General features: G+C 47.6%; 1 protein-coding gene across 4 annotated transcripts in view; it reads right to left on the bottom strand.

The window, feature by feature from the left end:
* The window catches only part of Gigyf1 (GRB10 interacting GYF protein 1), a 19,002-nt gene extending 14,489 nt beyond the window's left edge, over positions 1-4,513 (bottom strand). For 3 of the 4 annotated variants that reach the window (XM_029563189.1, XM_029563191.1, XM_029563190.1), the window contains exon 1: positions 4,250-4,513. The gene's annotated coding sequence lies outside the window, so the exon portion shown is untranslated. The remainder of the gene's footprint in view (positions 1-4,249) is intronic. The other variant, XM_008832337.3, reaches the window with a different exon arrangement.
* Between the last annotated feature and the right edge of the window lie 10,771 nt (positions 4,514-15,284).

Here is a 15,284-nt window from a genome sequence, read left to right as displayed (position 1 = left end):
GGGGAGTGGGGGGGTGGGAGGGTTGGGCTGCTGTAGAGGCAGGAGAATAACCAAGGGTAAAGAGGGCAAGTTTTGGGGCCTAGTCAGAGAAGGGCCTGGTGCCAAAAGCTGGAGATCAGTGGGCCCCTTCTTCATACTAAGGGACCTCAGAAGCAGCAGGCAGGCCACCACCTGGTTTCTGCCCTGGCCACAGGTAGGCCTGTGCCCTGTGTGCCGCCAGGGAGCCAGGGGCTCTTGACTGGGAAGACTGTACTCCCAGGACAATTTGGAGGGTTTATGACAGAGACTGTCACAAACTGTGCACAGAGATGCTACTGGGTTCTAGTGGGTAGAGACCAGGGATACTCTGGGCCACCTTACAGTTCATAGGACAGTCCACTAAAAAGACGATGAATGTATACGGCAGGCTGGGGATGTGGTTCAGTTGTTAGAGTAGTTGCGTCACTTATAGGGGGCCTTGGGTTTGATCCCCAGCAGTGCACCAACAGGGCATGGTAGCATAGGCCTGTCATCCCAGCATGTGGGAGGCAGAGGCTGGAGGGCCAAACATTTGAGAAACACTTCTATCTGGAAGAGGCAGAAGAGGTAGAGACTCTGTGGTGTTGGTAAGACACGAGCAGCTGCATGTGTGCTCATTCACGCTCCCCTCAACAGCAGGGAAACCCTCCCCATCACACTGTCCTGTGAGAAAAGAAGGATTTTCAAAACACCAACAGCATGGAGTCAGTGAGATGGCTCAGTGGGTAAAGGTGCTTGCAGCCAAGCCCAATGACCTGAGTTTGATCCCCCAGACCCACAGGTTGGAAGTAGAGAAGTGACTTCCACAAGTTGTCCTGAAACCACCACACACTGGCTTTTAAAAAGTTTTTAAGAGGCTACAGAGATGGCTCAGCAGTTAAGAGCACTGACTGCTCTTGCAGAGGACCCAGGTTCAATTCCCAGCACCCACATGGCGGCTACGAACCGTCCTTAACTCCAGTTCCAGGGGAATCAGACGCCCTCTTCTGACCTCCTTGGCATTGCACGACATGGGTGCACTCACATACATGCAGGCAATACACTCATACACATAAAATAAAAATAATAAAAATATTTTAAAAAAGTTTTTAAAAGCCCCAAACACACTGACCCTACATTTGCCCACCTAAAAGCCAAGTACCTGGGTCCCTTTCTAAAGAAGAAAATGTAGGGCTAGAGAGATGGCTTAGTAGTTAAGAGCATTGGTTGCTGTTGCAGAGGACCAGGGTTCAGTGCCCAGCACCCACATGAAGGCTAACAACCATCTGTAACTCCAGTTCCAGGGGATCTGATGCCCTCTTCTGGCCTCTGTGGGCACTGCACACATGCGGTGCACTTAAATTCATGCAGGCAAAACACTCATACACATAAAAGCAAACAAAGGTCTGAGAACCCTGTCCTTTTCCATTCACCTTTTCCTGGCCGTCTAAACTAAGGGTCTTTTCTTCCTGGGCCAAAACCCCAGTTTGTCCCCTTACCCTTGGCCTCTAGCTACCTCTGCTTTGAGGGTCCCCTGGCCACAGCCGACCATCACTCCCAGAGTATTTGATTTCTATTTAAAGACTGCCCCCGACTGAAGGCACATGGTAAGGGCACAGGCTGGTTCTGGGAGCCATCAACCAACTAGGCAGGACCAACCAAGGCTGCTCTCTGGGGCTCAGAACTGCATGAAGAGAAAGCTGAGCAAAGTGGTCCCAACACTAAATTAGAGATGGTACTTCCTTACTCTAGCACCCCTAAAATAAGCTCCAAAAGGGACGCACCCTGGCATTACCAGGTAAAGCTGTTACCAGACAGAGCCTCAAATGCCTCAAGATTTGATCAACCAGACCACCATGCCTGTTGGAGACTTTCCCCAGACAGACACCCACATTCACTGTGCGTGGCCAGAGAAGGACTCAAGAGGCAGAGAAGGGCTGTAGAATCCCTTCAGTTACAGGGTGGCCAGTTAAGTTATCCCAGCTCTACTCTGAGCCACCATGACAAATAATTGTCACTTGACAACTGTGAACTGTGTTCAGTTTTCAAAGTCCTTTACAGTTTACCTCAACTCATCTCTGTGAACTAGCCCAGCCCAGCCTGGGGATTCTAGTCCATGGAAAACAAAAACAGGGAGGGATGGCTACCCTGCAAGGGCACCCCAAAATCACCCAAGGCTGGCCAAAAGGTACAAGGTGACAGAAACCATCCTGAATGCTCAGGCTTGCTACGTGAGTTTGAAACCATTTTTAGTTTCTTGGACTTGGTTCTTGTTTGGGACAGGGTCTCATATTGTAGCCCAGGCTTGTCTCAAATTCACCAAAACCCTCCTGCCTCAGGCTCCTGAGCGCTACCATTATAGGCTTATACCACTATGCCAAGATTTTTAAGACTTATTTTTGCATGCCTGTGTATGTGTTCATGAGTGTGTGCATGCATGCAGAGGTCTGAGGCTGACACTGGGGGGGGGGGTCTTCCTAAACTCTCTGCACCTATATAATGAGGCAGGGTCTCGATGTAACCCAGCTTGCTGAAGGATTCTGTGTCCACCTCCCAAATGCTAGGATTACAGGAGGGCCTCCAAGGCCACCTGCTGTTTACATGGGTTCTAGGATTTGAACTCAGGTCCTCACGCTTCTACAGCAAGTGCTTTAGCCACTGAGCCATCTCCCAAGCCCTTTTCCAAAACTTAAAATTCTCCCCTAGTCTCATCTTCTCATCTAAAGTGGGACTGTTCTCCTTTCTTTTTATTATTATTACTGTGTATGTATGGCATGTTGTGTGAGCTGAAGTGGCGGTCAGAGGGCAACTTTGGGGAGTCCATCCTCTCCTTCCACCTTCAAGTGGATTCTGGGAACCAAATTCAAGTCTCCAGGCTTGTGCAGCAAGCTCCTTCATCCACAGAACCATTATCTCACTGGACCTAAAATTTTTCCTATCCCAAACTCCAACCACAGACCCAAAAGTCAGAGTAAACGTGGGGTCCCTTATCCACTAATTCCCAGAAACCACAAATTCATGTCCACCAGCTGACAAAGGCAGTCAAACGGTAAACACACAAATTGTACTATAATCATCATGTGGGACACTCAAGCCTCTGCTCCCTGATCCCCCAATCAACATCAAGATCCCCAAACTTGGGACAAAGAGATGTATGTACATACAAGCCAGAAATCAGTGGAGCTGGGGTGGAAGGGCAGCTGGCCTGGGTTGCTAAGGATGGGGTGGGAGCCAGGGACCAAACCACCAACTTAGGGGTACCAGGGTTTGGGTGGAAGGTAGCATATCATTTGGGGGGGGGGTGCAATGGAACCTGGAAAGAGGGTCTTTCAGAAGCCAGCACACTTTTAAGTAACAAGATAGTAAGGCTGGGGTGGGTGGAGGAAAGATCTGGCCAACAAGTATTTACTTAGGATCTCCCACAAACAGTACGGAAAGCTGCATGGAAATTGTAGTAAAGGCAGGAGAGGGTCTTTCAACTTGCAAAACATTTTTTTTTTTTTTAAGGTAAACTGTGACCCGGGAGCTGCCAAACCAAGAGAACACACTGCCTGAGAAGGGCCTGGTGTGGTGTCAGGGAAGCCCAGCAGCCCCAGTGCAGACAGGTGTTCCAGGCGGCTGGACAACCGAGATGAAGAGAGGGGAAAGAGACCCTGATGACCAAGCACTCAGGTGGTTGCTGGAAAGGCCAGCACCAAGACCGGGGGTTGGGGGCTCTGGTGCAGGAAGGGGTACAAAAGCTTCCATGCTGGCCGAAGTGGTGGAACGCGTGGACTTGCAAGCCCCAAGGCCCAGCTCCGAGAGGCGCGCTGGCACGGTGGGGCCTGGCGAGGGGACCCCCTCCAACACTGGGAACCAGGGATGCACACAGCACGCTGCAGCAGGGATACCGGCCTGAGCGGGACCCCGGGAGGAACGACCGTTACTTGGCGCTGGACGCGGGGGGTGTGGGCAGGCGCCGGCCGGGAGGACGGCGTGCCCTTCAGGGAGGGGCGCCAGGTGCGCGCGCCAAGGGCCCTGTCCGCCCTCCCTCCTCGTCCTCCCTCCCGGGGAACACGGGAGGAGCAAAGCACCCCCACCCCGCACGGACAGCAGAAGACTCGCGCCGAGGCCGCGGTGGGGCTGCTCGGGAGGTGGGGGCACAGGCTGGCGCGCCGGTAGCCCCGGGGTCCGAGGAGGGGGGCTCCGGCTTCTCCCCGCAGAGCCTCCGGGGTGGCGGGGGCGGGCCTGCTCCGGGGCTCGCACAGCTTACCGGGGAGGGGTACGGAGGATCCCGATACCCCAGGGTGTGCTGGCGCCCCGGGCGTGGTGATGGTGACGACGATGGGCGAGTGGCGCGCGGCGGGCCGGGGTGGTGGTGGTGGTGGTGGTGGTGGTGGTAGCGGCGGCGGCGGCTGGGGAGGGAAACTGGGGGGCGCTGGCGCTCCCGGGGCGGCCGCTCCTCTCTGTTTGTGTTTGTAGCAAGATGGCTGCCCGCCTCGTACCACGTGACGCGGACGCGGGGCCGCCCCCTCCAACGCCACGGCTGCCGCTGACACCGCCACCTCCCTCCCCGCTGGACTCACACCCTCCCGGACAGTCCGCCCAGCTCCCCAGCCCGATGCACCCCGCAACCTCATCCAACATGCCCCCCCCGGCCCCCCACCCCATGCACGTGATCCGGGAGCACCCCCCCTCCCTGCTTGTCACGTGATGGGGTGCCTGTGCAAAGAGGGTGTGTGGCGGGGGTGTCCCAGGGGGTTGTCCCCACGTCTCTGCCCTGGCCTGGCCAAGTTCAGCCTCTTCCTGAGAGCCTGCCTGGGCTAGAGGAGGGACGATCAGATCCAGAACTGGGAAGCCGTGGGGTTTGGGAAAACAGTGAATGTTCAGTGATTTTGATGTCTGAAGAGTGAGACCTAGAATTTTCTGGCGCGCTAGGAGGTGGAGGTAGGAGATTCAGGAGTTCAAAGCTAGCCTGGGCTACAAGGTAAGGACCCCATCTATACACGCAAACCAAACCAAAACAGAACCCAATTGGAACATGCCTGAAGCTTCCAGATCAGCCTGGGCTGCACTGTGAGACCTTGTTTCAAAAATAAACCCAGGGGAGTTCTAGAGATGGCTCAGTGGTTAAGAGCACTGGCTGCTCTTGCAGAGGACCCAGATTCAGTTCCCAGGACCCGGATGGCAGCTAATAACTGTAACTCCAGTTATAGGGGATCCAACGCCCTCTTCTGGCCTCTGCAAGCGTTGCACACATATGGTGCACTTAGGTATATGCATGCAGGCAAAACATTCATATGTAACATAAACTGAAAGTAACAATACATGATAATAAATAAACCCCAAAAGTTAGAGGTGGTACATGCCTCTAGTCCTAACACTTGGGAGGTGGAAGCAGGAGGATGAAGAGTTCAAAGTCAGTCTGGGCTACACAGTGACAGCCTGTCTCAAAAAAGAAAAAAAAAAAAAAGTGGACAGGTGATTCAGGACTGTAATCTCAGCAGTTAGGAGGTAAAGACAGGCAAATCAAGAATTCAAGACTACCATGAGCTGCATTGTTAGTTCTAGACCAGCCTGGACTACAGAATGAGACCCTGTCTCAAAAATTAAGACCCCCCCCCAAAATTGGGGATGGTACACATGCCTGTACTTAGGAGGCAGGGGCAGGTGGATCTCTGAGTTCCAGGCCAACCTGGTCTACATAGCGAGTTCCAGGCCAGTTGGGGCTATACAGTTAGACCCTATCTTAAAACAAAAACAAAACAAAGTTCTGGTGTGTTCCTTCACCCTTCTCTTTGGAAGTCATTCTCAAGGTCTCTTGTGCCTTCCTTCCTTTCCTCCTTGTTTTTTGTTTTGTTTTGGTTTGGTTTTTGAGACAGGGTCTCACTCTGTAGCTGGGCTGCCCTTGAACTCATTATGTAGGCCAGACTAGCCTGGAAATCATGGTGGTCTTCCTGCCTATCTCCTGAGAGCTAGGATTACAGGTGTGCACCTCAGAGCAGCCTTGAACACTGTGGTAGGTCCTATTTGCTACTGGTGGTAGCTTCCCTGTGCAAAGTGCTTTATTATTTGGTATCCAAATACCAAGGAAGGTACCAGGTGTGATAGTAACCCTAGAGTCTGGAGATAGGTGGAGGTAAGAGGATCAGGAGTTCAAGGCCTGCTCAGGGTCCTTGAGAGCTTCTTTGAAAACAACAATAACCAAATAAAGACGAAGTTCATCAACTTACTCAGGCCACAGTCTGTTACAGATGGAATCAACATGGGTCCCGTTTCCTTTTTAGTGTGTGTGGGGTGTGTTTGCATGTGCATGCTGGTCCATGTGCACATGCATTTGATTGCATGTGGAGGCCAGAAGCTGACAGCTGGTATCTTCCTCTCTTGCTCTCCACCTTGGTTTTGTTTTGTTGGTTTTTTTGTGTAGCCCTGGTTGGCCTGGAACTTGTTACATAGACCAGGCTGGCCTCAAACTTGCAGAGATCTGCCTGCCTTTGCCTCTGGGGTGCTGGGATTAAGGGCATGCACCACCATGCCTGTCTTCTGCCTTGTTTTTTGAGACAGGGTCTCTCACTGAACCTGGAGCTCTCCTGTTCAGCTAGGCTAGCTGGCCAGGACCACCTGTCCCAGCACTGCGATTACAAACACAAACTGCCATGCCTGGCCTTTTACTTGAGTTCTGGGGAGATGGGAGATCTTATCTCAAAAAACAAATGGAAAGCAAGAAAAGAAAAAACAAAAAACAAGATTATAGTTTTGAAAGTGCATGAATGGTTGAGGAATGCAGTTCAATGGTAGAACTGCTTGCCTATAACATGTGGCACTGGTTTGACCCCTTTAAAAAAAGAACCAAGGAGTCAGGGGATGGCCCAGTGGGCAAGACTGCTTGCTGCAGAAACATGAGGATCTAAGTTCAAATCCTCCAACACCCATGTAAAAAAAAAAAAAAAGCAGCAGCTAAGTGTAGACATGCCTGTCTGTAACCCTCGTGTTGTGGGGAGCAGAGACAGGATTTCTGGGGCTTGCTGGCCCCCAGCCTAGCTACAGAGGAATAAGGTGGAGAGTGATTGAACAGCATGCCTGACATCCTTCCCTGACACACACGACTATGTGTGGCCATGTCTGCACACATACACCACATAACATGTATACATACACACACACACAGAGATACACAGATAAATAGAATATAATGACTTCATTCAGAGAATTCTCTCAGAATACATTTTATAACCTCATGATAGCTGTTTTGTATAAAGCTTTTGTTGGCGTTGGGGTTGTGTCTCAGTGGTAGAGCACCTACCTCAAAACCCTTAGTAAGGGACTCGGGGTGTGACTCAGTGGTAGAGCTCCTGCCTAGAATCCCCTAATGGGGGGAGGGGAGAATAGAAAAAAAAGCTTTTATTGGAGCTACACATGGTGGCATGCAGGCCTATAATCCTGTAACCTACAGAAACCAAGAGAGAACGTTTTTGTAGTGAAACCAGACATGTACTGAATTGAAAAGAAGGGTGGGGATTTGTAAGTGTAAGAAAAGTGTCCAGACAGCTGGGGAGATGACTCAATAGTGAAGAGCACTGGCTGCTCTTACAGAGGACCCAGGTTTGAGTCTCAGCACCCATATGGTCGCTAAAAACCATCATAACTCCAGTTCCAGGGATCTGACGCCCTCTTCTGACCTCTGTGGGCATTGCACAAAATGGGTGCACTTACATGAATGCAGGCAATACACTCAAACACATAAAATTAAAAAAATAACAAAATATTTTAAATTAAAAAAACATGAAGAGGAAACTTTAGTAGGGAGGTAGAAGCAGGCAGATCTCTGTGAGTTCAAGGCCAGCCTGGTCTACATAATGAATTCCAGGCTGGCTGGGACTATAGGGAGATCCTATCTCAAAAAAATAATAAAATTAAATAAATTTTGCTTATTGTTGGGGATTTATTTTTTTCTTTTGAGACAGGGTCTCCCTGTAGTCCCAGCTGGCCTGGAATTCACTGTGTAGACCAGGCTGGCTTCAGTTTCACAGAGATCCACCTGCCTCTGTTTCCCCAGTTCTGGGATTAAAGGTACATGCCACCAAACCAGGCAATGGTTTAGTGTTTTCACACAATCTTGTTATATAGCCCTGGCTAGCCTGAAACTATTGGCAATCCTCCTGCCACAGCCTCCTGAGTGCTGGGTTTACAGGTCCCGGCCATCATGCCCAGAGCAAATCTCTGTTTACTGTTAGTCAACAGACATAACAGGTAATAAAGTTAATCTGTTACACGTATAATTAACTTTCTGCCGGAAGCTAAGTTCTTCGCTCACCAATGATGTCTACATTGCCAGATCCACTGGTGTTTTTTCTTTTGGGACCTTTCAGCATCCTGACACTTCAGGAAAGACGTGTGTGTGTGGGGGGGTGCACTCTGGGAATACACTCATGTAGGGGTGTGTGTGTGTGTGTGTGTGTGTGTGTGTGTGTATGTAGAGTTCAGATGACAGCCTTAGTTGTCAACCTCAGGTGCATTACACTTTCTGTTTGAGATGGTCTCTCATGGCCTGGAACTTTGCCAAGTAGGCTAGGTGTAACATTTTATGTTGGTTCTTGAGAATCAAACTCAGGTCCTCATGTTTGCAAAGTAAGCACTTTGCTTACTGAACCAGATTCCCAGTTTTGTTTTATGGTTTGTATGTTTGAGACAGGTTTTCACTATGTAGCTCTGGTTGTCCTGGAACTCACAGATATCCACTTGCCTCTGCCTCCTGCGTGCTGGGTTTAAAAGTGTGCGCCACCATGCTCAGCCGGTTTTGTTTTTTTCTTCTGAGTTTTGTTTTGTTTTTTGAGAGAGGGTCTTAATACATAGCCTAGGTTGACCTCAAACTCACTCTATAACCCAGGTGGAACTCACAGTCCACCTGCCTCAGTCACCTGAGTGCTGAGATTCCAGGTGTGTGCCACTATGCCCAACTTCCAGATATGCTTCCTTTACCTGACTTCCTAGGCCACACACATTCTCTTGATTTTCCTCCAGTTGTGGATAGAACTCAGGGTCCTGCACAAATTAAGCCAGTGCTCTACCACTGAGTCATGCCCCCAGCCCCTCACTGGGGGATTCTAGGCAGGTACTCTACCACTGAGTTACATCATCAGTCCTGACAAAAGTTTTATTTCAACAAAACAACTATGAGGTTATAAAATGTATTCTGAGAGAAGTATGAGTCACATTATATTCTATTGATTTTTTTGTGTGTGTGTATTGGAATGTGTACTATTTGTTGTGTATGTGCATATGTGTTACATGTATGTGTCCATGGGTATATGTAGAGGCCAGAAGAGGACCTTGGATGTGCTGCTCCATCACTGTCCACCTTATCTACCTTATTTCCTGGAGACAGGGTCTCTCACTAATCCTGGAGCTAGGCTGGCAGCCAGCAAGCCTTAACAATCCTCCTGTCTCTGTCCCCCACCCTTGCCCACAGTGCTGGGTTTACATGCGGTTACAGAACTGGCTGTTATTTCTTAACTTTTTGCTGGTTCCTCTTCTCCCTAACCTTCTAGACTTCAGTCCTTCATCTCTTGCCCTATTACAACAGGATATGGACTCCATTGATGGACATTATTGTATCAGCTCAGTCCCTACTTTGGGAAACCTTAGATCCCCAAAGAACATACTGTTTTTCTTGGGAGCGGGGAGTGTCTACTAAGTGTGTAAATATGTGCTTAGTTAGCACACTATTATATAACCAGTGTTCTTTTATTTTTATTTTGGGCTTTTTCTTTCCTTCCTTCCCTTATTTCCTTTTATTTTGAGGCAAGGTCTCATGTAGCCCGGGCTGGCCTCAAAATTGCTGTGTATCTGAGGATGATCTTGAACTCCCTGATCCTCCTGATTCTACCACCTGAGTCCTGGGATTATGGGCCTGGGCCATCATTCCTGATTTATGCAGTGCTGAGAATTGAATTCAGAACTTCATGCCTGCTTGGCAAATGCTCAGATCAACTGAGCTGCTACCCCCCCCCCAAGTCCCATATATAACCAGTGTTCTAATAGCCCAAGGGATCTCCTTGATCCAGCCTGATTGCTGAGGAATGTTCTGTGAGGTGAATATTCCATCATTTGTTTTTACCATTCTTCAACTGAAAGACATCTGGATCTTCTCAACTTTGGCCTATTAGATATAAAACTACTGTGGACACTACTCTATGAATTTTTTTTTTTTTTGCAGTCCTTGGGATTGGACCCAGGATCTCCAGCATGCTAGGCAAGTGCTCTACCACTAAGCTACACCCCCAAGTCCTGTATAGTTGCTGTTGGTTTTGTTTTGTTTTGGGATAGGGCCTTGTTGTGTACCTAGGCCAGACTGTATTACAATCCTCCTGACCTCTGGTATCAAAGGTTTTCACTCCTATGCCCTGGTTCCTGTATAACCTTTAAAAAACCTTTAAATTTACTTTAAATTTATGTAGATGAATGTTTTGCCTGCATGTAATGTAAGTGTACCTGTGTGTATAATGACAAAGGCCAGAGAGGGTGCCGTATTCCCTGGAACTGGAGTGACAGTTGTTAGCTGCCATGTGGGTGCTGAGAACAGAACCCAGGTTCTCTGCAAGAGCAGCCAGCCAGTGCTCTTAACTGCTGAGCTATCTCTCCAGCTCCAACTGTTATTCCTTCTGTAAGGTGGGGGAGTGATCCTGTGCATCTTGTTAGTTTCAGGAACTTCCTGAGCCTGTGTGTTTTGTTTACTTTCTGAATCTTAATGAGCTTTCCTCCAGGAAGGAATGTTCCAATTTGGAGGAAATTGCTAAGGATCTATCTTCAGAAGTTCACCTTTCTGGAAGTCCAACAAGTCAGATCAAATTTCTCTGCATTATCATCTGTACTTGATAGTGCCAGGATTTTTTTTCTTTTGCAGGAGGGTCTCATGGAGCCCACCTAGCATCAGATTCACCACATAACTAGGATGACCTTGAACTCCCAGATCCTTCTGTCTCCCTCCTCCCAAGTGCTGGGGTTACAGATATGCACTACATCTCCCTGTTTATGAGTGCTGGGGATGGGACCCAGGACTTTCTCCTTGCTAGGCAAGCATTCTACCAACTAAGTCACATCCTTCCATAGCCTCTCATTGTGGCTAAAACTTTGTTTATAATTTATGTGTATGAGTGTTTGGCCTGCATGTGTGTAAGTGCACCACATGTTGTTAGCCACCACGTGGGTACTGGGAAGTGAATCCAAGTCCTCTGCAAGAGCAGCCAGTGCTCTTAACCACTAAGTCATTTCTCCAGCTCTTCATTTTGGTTTTAATGTGCATTACCAAATGTCCAATGATACTGAACATCTTGTGAGATGCTGACTTACCTGTATAGCCTCTTGTTGAAATGCACAGACGTCTGCCTATTTTGTAATTGGGTTGTTTTCTAACTTTATTTATTCATTGAGACAGGTTCTTGCTATGTTGCCCAGGCTTTCCTGGAATTGGCAAACCTGCTGCCTTCACCTCTGGAGAGTTGGGATTATAAGCCTGCACAACTTCACTTAGTTGCCTTTAACCTCTTGAGTTCACAAAGATCCTTACATATACTGAATACAAGACTTTTGTTGAATGTGATTTGCAAATGTCTTCTTCCAGTCGGTCTGTGGACTGTTTCCTTTCTACTCCCCTCCTCTAAAATGTATTATTATTATTATTATTATTATTATTATTATTATTATTTTATTACGTGTGTGTGTGTGTATACCATGGGGGATCTCACATGGGCCACAGCACTCTGTGGAGGTCAGAGGACAACTTTCAGGAGTCAGTTCTCGCCTTCTACTACATGGGTTCCAGGGCTCGAACTCAGGTCATTAGGCAATCACCTTTACCTGCTGAGCCATCTTGCCTGCCCTTCTCTCTTTCTAGATAGGGCCTCAAGTAGCCCCAGGCTGGCTTCAAACTTGCTATGTGCCTGAAGCTGGCCTTAAACTCTTGATCCTGTTGCCTCCACCTCCTGAGTACAGGATTAGAAGCCCAGCATGTGGGTTTTGTTTCCATGCTATTAACATGGTCTTTCATAAAAGTTTTGTTTTGTTTTAAAGACACGGTCTCACTTTGTAGTCTGGGACTCTAGCCCAGGCCTTCCCCAAACCCTCCTGCCTCAGTCTCCTGAGTGCTTGCATTATAGGTATGAGTATCTATTCTCATCCTTGAATTATTTATTATTTATTTATTTGTGTGTGTGTGTGTGTGTATTATGTGTGTGTGTTTGAGTGCTCAAGTCACAGTATGTATGTAGAAGTCAAAGGACAACTTGCAGGAGTTGGCTCTCTCCCCTTCTACCATGTGGGTCTTGGGGCTTGAACTTAGGTGTTGAGGCTCGGTGGCAGTCACCTTTGCCCTCTGAGCCATCTCAAATGGCCCATGCCTTGAAGTTTTATTAAGTCCAGTTTACCTTTTTTTTTAATTTTAATTTTTTAATCTATGAACTCTTTGCCTAACTAGTCTCGCCACTGGTTTATAGTTAACCATTTAACATTTATGTCTACATTTGTGTTATTAAGGCACATTTCTTTCTCTGTCCTGTTTTAGCACCACTTGAAAAAAAAGATCCTTTCTCATTATACCATTTTTGCATTTTTGTCAAAAAATGAGTTGGGGGGGCCTGGAGAGATGACTCAGTGGTTAAGAGCACTGACTGCTCTTGCAGATGACCTGAATTTGGTACCCAGCATCCACATGGTGGCTAACAATTGCCTGTAACTTTAGTTCCAGGGGATATGATGCCCTTGTCCTCCTCAGGCTCTGCATGCACATGGTCACATAATATATGCAGGCAAACTACTCATACACATTAAAATAAAAATGTCTTTAAAAAAACCTGAGTTGGTTGGGGATGTGGCAGATGGTAGAGTGCTTGCCTATCATTCATGAAGCCCTGTATTCCACCTCTAGCACTGCATAAACCAAGCATCCTGGCCCACACCTATACTCCTAGCACTTGGAAGGTAGAGCCAGGAGGATCAGAAGTTCAAGGTCATTCTTGGCCATAGCAACTTCAAAGGCAGGATGGACTATAAGAGAACTTTCTCAAAAGAGTTGGTTATATTTGTGTGTTTCTGAGTTCTCTGTTCCAGTCTATTGATTTTTGTGTCAATATTACTTTTCTTAATGATTGTATGTACATACGTCTTTTTTTTTCTTTTCTTTTTGGTCTTTTTGAGACAGGGTCTCCCTGTAGTCACAGCTGGCCTGGATTTGCTATGGAAACCAGGCTGGCCTTGAAATCACAGAGTCACAGAGATCCACCTGCCTCTGCTTCCCTAGAGCTGGGACTAAAGGCGTGTGCCACAACACCTGGCATATGCACATAAGTCTTGAGATGGCTCAGTGGGTAAAGTGGCTTGCTGCACAAGCCTGATGACCTGAGTTTGATCCCCCAAACCCATGTAAATGTGGCAAGAACTGACTCCACAAAGTTGATATCCACATAACACACACCCATCACACACACTCAATAAATACTTTTTTTTTTTTTTTTTTTTTTTTTGGGTCTTACTGAGACAGGGTCTCTTTGTAGCTCCAGCTGGCCTGGAACTCACTATGTAGACCAGGCTGGCCCTGATCTCACAGCCACCACATCTGGCTTCCATGAATAAAATTTATAAAGGTCATCTTAAAATCAGATAGTGTAGTGTATGGTTGTACACACCTTTAATCCCAACACTTGGGAGGCAGACGCAGGTAGATCTTTGTGAGATCAAGTCCAGTCTGGCCTACCGTAGTTCCAAGCCAGTTGTGACTACTGGGAGAACTTGTCTCAAAAGGACCAAAAAAAAAAAAAAAGACTAAAATTAATATGAGTCCAACAATTTTTTTGGTCTTTTTGAGACAGGGTCTCCCTGTAGCCCCAGCTGTTGTGGAACTCACTATGTAGACCAGGCTGGCCTTGAACTCACAGAGATCCACCTGCCTCTGCCTCCCAAGTGCTGGGATTAAAGGCATGTGCCACCAATTCCAACAATTTTTTTTTGCAGGATCTCACTCTCTAGGTCTGGCTGAGTTGGAATTCACCATGTAGATCAGGCTGGAAAACTCACAGAAATTCACCTGCCTTTGCTTTCCAAGTGCTGGGATTAAAGGTGTGTCTCACGACACCCAGCTGAGTCCAAAAACTTTTGCAAAATTATTTTAGTCTATTTATTTGCCTTTCCATAGTAAGTTTTAGAATAAATCTATCAAGTTGGTTCTGTGGTACACACCTGTAGTCTTAGCACCTTAGAGGCCAAGGCTGGAGAACTATGAGTTCTAAGCTAGCCTGAGTTATATAGCTAAATCCTGTCTCAAAAAAATGATTGGGGCTGGAGAGATGCCCCATTGACTGTTCTTGTAGAGGACCAGGGTTCAATTCCTAGCACCTACATGGTGGGTAACAATCATCTGTGACTCCAGTTTCAGGGGATCAGACGTCCTCTTCTTTCTGACCTCCATGGACATCACACACATATGGTGTACTTAGATTCATGCAGGCAAAACACTCATATATGTAAAATAAAAAAAAAACTTTTAAAAAGATTTTTTTTTAATGTACTCTTCTAGAGAGAATCGCATTAAATTGTATAGATCACTTTGGAGAGAAGGGATGTTTAGAATGTCAAGTCTTCTTCCATTTCAATAAAACTCCAGGGCCTGGGGATGTCCAGCTGGTGGTGCATGCCTGTAATCTTAGCACTTGAGAGGTGGAGAGAGGAGGATCATAAGTTCAGAGTCATCCTTGGCTATATAGCGATCTTGAGGCCAGCCTAATAATACAGGAGACTGAGTGTCAAAAAGGGGTGGGGTGGGGTCTTGCAGCCAGTCGTGGTGGTGGACTCCTTTAATTTCAGCACTCTCGAGGCAGAGGCTGTAGGACCTCTGTGAGTTCAAGGTCAGCCTTTTCTACAAAGAGAGTTCCAGGTAAGCCAGGGATACATAGTGAGACCCTGTCTAAAAAAGGAAGGGGGGGGGTCTCAAGAAAAGGGGATGAGTGGGGCTGGAGAGATGGCTCAGTGGTTAAGAGCACTGGTGGCTCTTGCAGAGACCCTGGTTCAATTCCCAGCATCCACATGGCGGCTAATAACCGTCCATAGCTCCAGCTCCAGAGGATCCGACGACGCCCGTTTCTGACCTCCTTGGACATTGCACGACACGGGTGCACTTACCTACATGCACGCAATACATTCGTACACATAAAATAAAATAAATTTTTTTTTTCAAAAAAGGGAAGAGTAATCTGGGAGACGTAAACATGGCCACTCATTCCTGTTGGCTGTTTACAGGATCTGAATTTCACAACTTCTTG

This window comes from Nannospalax galili, unplaced genomic scaffold (genome assembly GCF_000622305.1).
Source record: "Nannospalax galili isolate Female #2095 unplaced genomic scaffold, S.galili_v1.0 scaffold675, whole genome shotgun sequence".
NCBI lineage: Eukaryota > Metazoa > Chordata > Mammalia > Rodentia > Spalacidae > Nannospalax > Nannospalax galili.
The sequence above is the reverse complement of the archived record's forward strand: the minus strand, read 5'-3'. Positions and strand labels throughout refer to the sequence as shown.